Source organism: Ixodes scapularis, unplaced genomic scaffold (assembly GCF_016920785.2).
Source record: "Ixodes scapularis isolate PalLabHiFi unplaced genomic scaffold, ASM1692078v2 PGA_scaffold2__306_contigs__length_199485367, whole genome shotgun sequence".
NCBI classification, from domain to species: domain Eukaryota; kingdom Metazoa; phylum Arthropoda; class Arachnida; order Ixodida; family Ixodidae; genus Ixodes; species Ixodes scapularis.
The window spans coordinates 69,811,127-69,818,495 of record NW_024609857.1 but is presented as its reverse complement, the minus strand read 5'-3'; positions in this window follow the sequence as shown (position 1 = coordinate 69,818,495).

Here is a 7,369-nt window from a genome sequence, read left to right as displayed (position 1 = left end):
TAATTTGACTGCTGCAACGGCCGGCGTGCTCTCGCAATGCTCGATGTTCTTGCAGGCACGTGTTCGCGCTACTTTCGCCGCGTCTTGAAATGAAGTGAAACGGACTCTAGAAGTACATTCTTTCATGCGGTCGCGTCTTCTGCGAGAGAGATTTGAGCTGAATAAGAAAATTGAGGCAAAAAAGATGGACAAATTTTTAAAGTTCTGTCAAAAATATCGGCTCACCAACGTCGCGCGTTTACGTAAAAAAAAAAAAAGAAAAAAATGTGTTTGTTTTAGTTGCAGTATAAGCGCACATCAGCGCTCTTAAAATATAAATACAATTACTTGCATTACGCGGACGATCTGAAATCAATGAACCGGCGCTCCCAGCCTTCCGGAAACATTGGCTGCCACGGCTCAAACAGCTAGGCGTGCCCAGGCCGCCAATCTGTACGTTCAATATCAAACGGGCTCCCGAGAGCCGTTTGATTAAACCGGTACAGTTTGACGGTCACCGGTCACCCGATTGTGCAACATGTTCACTGGTTTGAGCAAACGTGCGACAACTTTGCCCAAACGAGTCGCCCATTTGCCCCGACAAGTGACCCGTTTGCCAAAGAAGTGACCTCTTTTGCCCAAATAGGTGACCGTTATGGCTCATACGGGGGAGCCCTTTGAGCCATACGGGCGACCCTTTTGGCAAACTGGTGACCGGTATGGTTAAACTGTTACCGGTATGGACCCGTTTATTTTCATACAGGCGCCAAATGTTTTTTTTCAGTAGGGTATCTTCGTGACTAGCACGGCAATGCAAATATTTGAAGAGCTAAACTCATTGCTCCATCCATTAAGATGTGCAATCATAATACAAACTTTTATTTAAAACACCAACTATGCCACATAAGAATGTTAATGGATAATTCGTACCGGTCTATCTACAGCATTTCGCAAAAATTCATTAGGTTAATTCCTTTTCCCGTTTTTCTTTCTTTTTTTGTTTCGCTAAAAAAATTTGCCCGGTATAAAAGGAAGGCTTGACAGGCTCAGGATGTTTACTGCGCCATTTGTTTCTGGAGTACTTTCAGAATATACGCTGACTGAAAGAGCAAATATACACAGAATTGTCGTTTCAGAGGATGTGTATGATAAGTCTCTCACACTAGTTTATCGTCATAGAAACATTGAGGTTGTCGCCTTCAGCGGAAGTGGACGGTGTTTATTCTAAGTTTCTGCAAAATACTAAGCATTACTCTTCTTTTATTTTAACTAAACCTTTTGATCAGTCCATTAGAGATCGTTTTTCCTTTTAGAGATAAAGGTGGGGAAGGTGGTTCCCTTCTACAAGACTGGTGACAAATATTCCCCTTTAAATTATCGCTCAATCTCTGTCACCAGTGTTCCTTGCAAACTCCTGGAGCACGTAATATGTTCCAGCCTTGTCTATTTCTTAGAATATAACAACTTCTTCCACCTATCCCAACATGAATTTCAACAAAAATTTTATGCGAGACAGCTTTTATCATTTACAAATGACCTTCACTGCATCCTGGACCGAGGATCCGAGACAGACTGCATTTTCCTAGATTTCTCCAAAGAGTTCGATAAAGTATCTCATAAACTACCTCTTCTGAAGCTGTTCAAGTTTAACATAGATGCTAACGTTTTTGAATGAATTGAATCCTTTCTATTATTGCGTTCTCAATTTGTTATATTAAATGATAGTAACTCTTCCTTTTCGTCTGTAGCCTCTGGGGTTCCCCAAGTACCAGTTTTAGGACCTTTATCTTTTTATATATATTAACGACTCCCCTCTTAATGTTTCATCGACTATTTGTTTATTTTCTGACAACTGTGTGATTTACCGTGAGAAGTTTAATGATTGTGATAACATCATGCTTAAATCTGACATTAACGCTCTCTACAAGTGGTGTGACCTATGGTATATGACGCTTAATACTAACAAATGTAAGTCCATGCGTGTATCTCGCAGGTCACATAAAACTCGAAACTACTTTCTTGGTCAGGCTCAGCTTGAAACAGTATCTTCTTACAAATATTTAGGTGTACATATAACTTCTAACCTCTCATGTAAAACACATGTTCAATATATCACATTTCATACGAACCGTATGTTAGGCTACCTCAGGCGTAACGTTTTATTCGGTCTTGTTTCCCTCAAGCTAATTCTTTATAAAGCTCTAGTTTGACCGAAGTTAGAATATGCAGCCTTTGTCTGGGATCCCAAACAAGCCGCGTTGGAAACCATTCAAAATAGATCCGCTCGTTTTATCCATTCCAATTGTCATTATACATCAGCGTCGCTTCTATGAAATCAATGTTGTCACTCCCGCCCCTCTTTCTGCGACGTTCGTTTTCACACCTCTCTTTATTTTACAAACTTTAGTTTTATAACTCTGTGCTTCGCAACAAATTAATCACCCGTCTCCTTTATATTTCTGCTCGTCATGATCACCAGCACAAATTTGAGGTACCTATCGCTATCTCATCTACATTCCAATCTTCTCTCCTTCCGCGCACATTCGTGGACTGGAACCACCTTGCCGGACCAATTGTATCTAAAACTGATACTGTACTTTTGATGTCTGCTCTTACCAATAATTTTTTTGTGAATAACTACGCATTACACTGTTTTGATCCTATCACTCCTAAAAGTTGCAAACTCAAACACTCTGAGGAAGCTGATCCCCAGAAAACCAGGGAACATACTGAAAACAGTTCTCAAACAGTTTTCCAAATATCGTTGATGCCAAATTTCTCATCAAGTACCGACTGCATTCTTCCCATGTTCTCATTTGAGAAGTAGGGTTTCCAGACATCCACGGAACCTTTACGAACAAGGTTAGGCTTTCCTGAATTATCAAACCATCTTGAGACAAATTTGGTAACGCACTATCCAATACCAATTTTGCGTTGTACACCTTGATCACCTCGGCGGTATTCGACTTCATAAGTTCTTTCATAAAATTAAAAGAACTCTTTCGCAATACATTCTCATAAAACTCTTTGCCGTCCACCAGCGATTTCCGGTAGTCCTCTCCCAGGAATTCAGCTAGCCTGAGGACAACATCAGCCTTGTTCTCGTAGAGCTCTTCGTAGGTTACGAAAAAAAAAAATGGTGTTGTGCCGGCGCTTCCAACCCGACAGCACGTGATCAAAGTAGCTGCCGAAACCGACCTGTCTTGCCAGGAACGCTTCAAAGAACTCCTCGAAGGTACCGTCCTTGAACTGGTACGCCGGAAGGTCCTGCATCATGTGAAAGTTTGACACGCAGCAGTCCCAAGGATTCCTGGCGACATAGAGGTACTTTGCTTTCTCACTAAGTTGGAGTTTCTCTAGAGGCATGTGTGTTCGTAACAACCTCGGACGGTCGGTTTTCGGTGCTCCGTGCAGCTCCAAGAATGGCGCCCGCGAGGTGAATTCGGCGAGGGACTTTGCGGACTCTCCTTTGTTCAGAAGAAGCTGGATAATTTGCTGAACCCAGTGAGTGCCGGATCTCAGGAAGGTCACCTGCGGACGTTAGTTGTTTCACTTCCGATGGCAGAAACACAAGAGGAACTTAGTAAGAGAATGCATTTCGCGCATAATGCGAATAAAGGGACATGATAGGTACTTTGTAAGGACCACCTAGAAGACAGAGTCTGTCCATGACGTCATCGTTGGTGGATACCGGACGCGCGCCAAGCGGCAAACGCTTTAGGCGTTTGCCGCTTGGCGCGTCTGTCTTGGCGTCACTAGGGTCACTGAATGTTTTCAGACTACCGAAACTCCCCAGCTTCATTATAGAACCGAGTCGCGGTGCAGCAGTCGCGCTCCAACCAGAGCCGTATATTCGGAGAGTTTGTCCAAGGGGCAGAGCAAAGGCCGCCGCCAGCGCCGAATACTCCCCCTGGTTTTAGAGTGTAAACCAAAAGTGGCGACACAGCATCGATCAATCAGCAGACCGCGACGTCACAATATTGGAAACGACATTTAAAACGTGAAATAGAAGCGTTTAACCTCGGCGTCTCAGTAACAGTTTGTTCTGGGCCGGCTTGCTAGAACAGCGTCTCAGCTGAGACTGGGAGAAAGAGAACAGTGTGAAGGGTGGGGCGCGCTAGCGTCTTGAGACGCGGCTTGAGCCCCGCTCAGCTCCTGCGCTGGCTTTGGCAGTGCTTTCTTTCCCCCAGTCTTAGCTGAGACGCTGTTACTAGCAAGTCGGCCTTGGTTTATAGCGACGTTCGTTTATTCTATCGCTTTTTATAAACGTGACGAAAACTTCACATCCGCAAAGTTTTCAGTCACCAAGAGTTATACTTTTTTACTCTAGCGACAGTAAAACATCATAGATTGGTCGAGTCACATTTTTATAGAGCTCATGACTATTGCTAGGGGCTGTTTCGCGGTCCGTGGTTGGATCCGAGATGCTCGCTTATTGAAACCAATATCGCAGGACGGCTGCTTTGGTAACTGGAGTGTATTCTATGGGATTCGAACGTTTCGAAGCGCAGCGTCTAGATGGTGTTCCCCTGTACTCTCTCTCTCTCTCTCTATATATATATATATATATATGGAACACACAATTCGTAAACGAAAATCTAGATGGCGCTTCGAACGACAGGAGGCGGACTCAAGTGAGTGAGGGGGGGGGGGGGGTATACTCCTTCGCGGGACTTCCCTAACTGAGGTAATCTATACACCAACTCAACTCTGTGACGTCACGGCGCGGTGGTGGCGCGTCGGTCGCACTTCCGGTCTGGGGCTGTGGGCAGAAGTCCCCATGCCAGACGTGTATTCCTGCGTTGTTTTGAAAGGAACCAGACAAAAACCTGCCTTCTCGTCAAAACGCCGCGACTGGGGCCGTACCAAAAGTGTCGAGAAAGGTTTGAAGGTCAGTTTTCACGTGCTCGGTTTGTCCGAGAAGCTGGATGTGTGCCGTGAAAAGGGAAAAGCAGACGCCGTCGGACAACGATTGCTTGGGCGAGAAGCACTTTGGGTTGAATTCACGGATACTTGTGTTCATCAGATTTATGTGTTTTGTTCCAACATGAACCCTAGAAAACCGTTAAGTTGTGCGGACCCCCTGTGGACTACGTTCAGTGCGTCTTCAAGTTCAAACGGCCGCCTGATTGTTCGAATTGTCGTCTGCTCTTTCAAACGTTTCTGCTTGTCGTCTGCTCTCTTAGACGACGCCGGTCCGTAGACCAAATGTTGGCCCGGTACTTGTGATAAGAAGTGAGTGAAGGCCTCAAAAGACTTAAATTCGAAGGTTGGTAAGCAGGCTCGATGTAAACAGTAGATACAAGGAGATGTTGGTCATTGTTACCAGTGACCAACACCGACTTGTTATGCCTAATTCAGTTGGTCCGATTCTGTTTGCGATTTTCAGTATCGTCGTCGACCATCTCCGCTGCGGTTCACGCTTTTACAGCCCGAGCGGCGTCGCGACTGAAAATTCCGAGCGAAATCTCATCATGCGAATCAGGCATTAGCGTACAATCTGCGGCGTCCACGCGGAATGAATCGCCACATGTCACATTATTCACGCGAAGTTTTACGGTGTAACGAGTCTCGGTAATTTCGCTGACGCCGCTCAAGATAGTCAGACATCGCCAGGAAGACGTACAACCAACAATTCGAACGCGAAAAAGGGCAGGGGGACTCACACCGACGCCGACGACATCGCATTTCAATGGTTTGTTTATGGGCGACGGCGAGCTTTTTGCCCACAGCCCCACCGCGCATGCGCGGCGCCGGTGGCGTCCGCTAGGGGCGCTCCGGGCGCTCCGGTTTGTTTGTAAACATGAGTTGGTGTATACGTTGGCTCCGGCTCCAAGCCGTCTTCAAAATTGCGCTGCCCTGTGCAGTCGATGCGAGGAGCGTACAGCGTAGCGTTCGTTCTCGGCGAACTCTTCAATACACTTTCTTGGTTTGTGGGGACACTGGTTCGTTTTTATTGAGGTCCTTTCCTGCGTTCTGAGCGGTTCGTGACTTGCTCCTCGCTGTGTCGTCTCTTCCTCTCGCCTCGAAACACATCGGAGTCGAGTGTTAGGCTTAGCGTCTGAGGCGTAGAGTTTGAAACGCAGCACCAGCGCAACCGGAGCGAGCAAACTAGGGTGCCCACATGTTCCCGCCGCTCCGCTGTTTAGGGTGGCGACAACGTTTGTGATACCTGTTGCCGACAAACCAGTGTTGCCTACCTCGTTACCATGCCAGCCTCCGCTGTTTCGTCGACCATTTTGTCATACTCGCCAGTCGTGCGCTCGCGTTACTCCGCTAATCCTCGTTAGGGCTAGGGAGCGCCCACCGCTATCGTTCCGACGGCGAGGTTTCGACGTGCGATGCCGGTCTGTTACGTTCCATTTTGTCGAGGGGACTCACGTTTCGATAAACGCAACGCATACTTCCTGCTCGCAACTTCAAAGTATGAAACACCCGAATAAAGAGAGCGACAGCCACGACGACCGCCATCCCGCTGAGCCTCCGACTCGTCCGACTCCTCTTATGAACGGAAGCGGAAGTGGCCTCACAGTGTTGCCGGTGTGTCGAAACTACGAAAACTCAACGTTGTGTACGTTTAGCCAAATAAGAAGTGGGTCAAAATGGCGATGGGAGAGGATCTGGGAAAGGGTAACAAGAAGTTGACGCCACCCTAAAGCGGAGCGGAAACATGTAGGCACCCTAGAGCAAACGACCCGGTAATCTTCTTTGGCGAACCAGATTAGCGGCTGCTTGATATGAAACAACCCAGAGAAAATCAACGCACCCTCCGTTCGGTCCTAACTCGTAATGCACAGGTGTGTGCTCAGAGCACACACCTGTGCATACTCGCTGTAGCCGTGGTATGGCGGGAACGCGGAAACGTTTTGTACACGTTTTACAGCGGAGCTGTGAAGGCCTAGTTTCCCCAGGATCGTGTCTCCCGCAAAGAAATGTCGACACAAGACTCTGGTTGCCGCCGTCACTCATAGATGGCGGTAGCTTTCCAGAGCGTCCAGAGCATAGCGAAGATACGGAAGAGCAAGTCTCAGTTAAGAAGAAAGTTAAGGCCACAGAAAGAGATCGGTGGCTAGAGGGAATGCAGACAAAGACTGCTCTGGAAAGCTATAGATTAAACAAATGAGTTATTGCCAAAGAAAGCATTTATGACAATTCTAGGGGAAGCTCATTGTTGTTTGAGGCGAGGACGGGTGTTCTGCGAACCAGAACATACAGAGTGAAGTACCAGGAAATGGATACAGTCTGCACTGCTTGTGGAGATGAGGACGAGACGGCTGAGCACTTGATACTCTACTGTAAAGGGCTTCACCCTATGCCTACCGTAGACAACATAGATTTAATAAAGTCATTGGGTTTTAGAGACAGCGAAGGGAGAGTGGATTTCAAGACT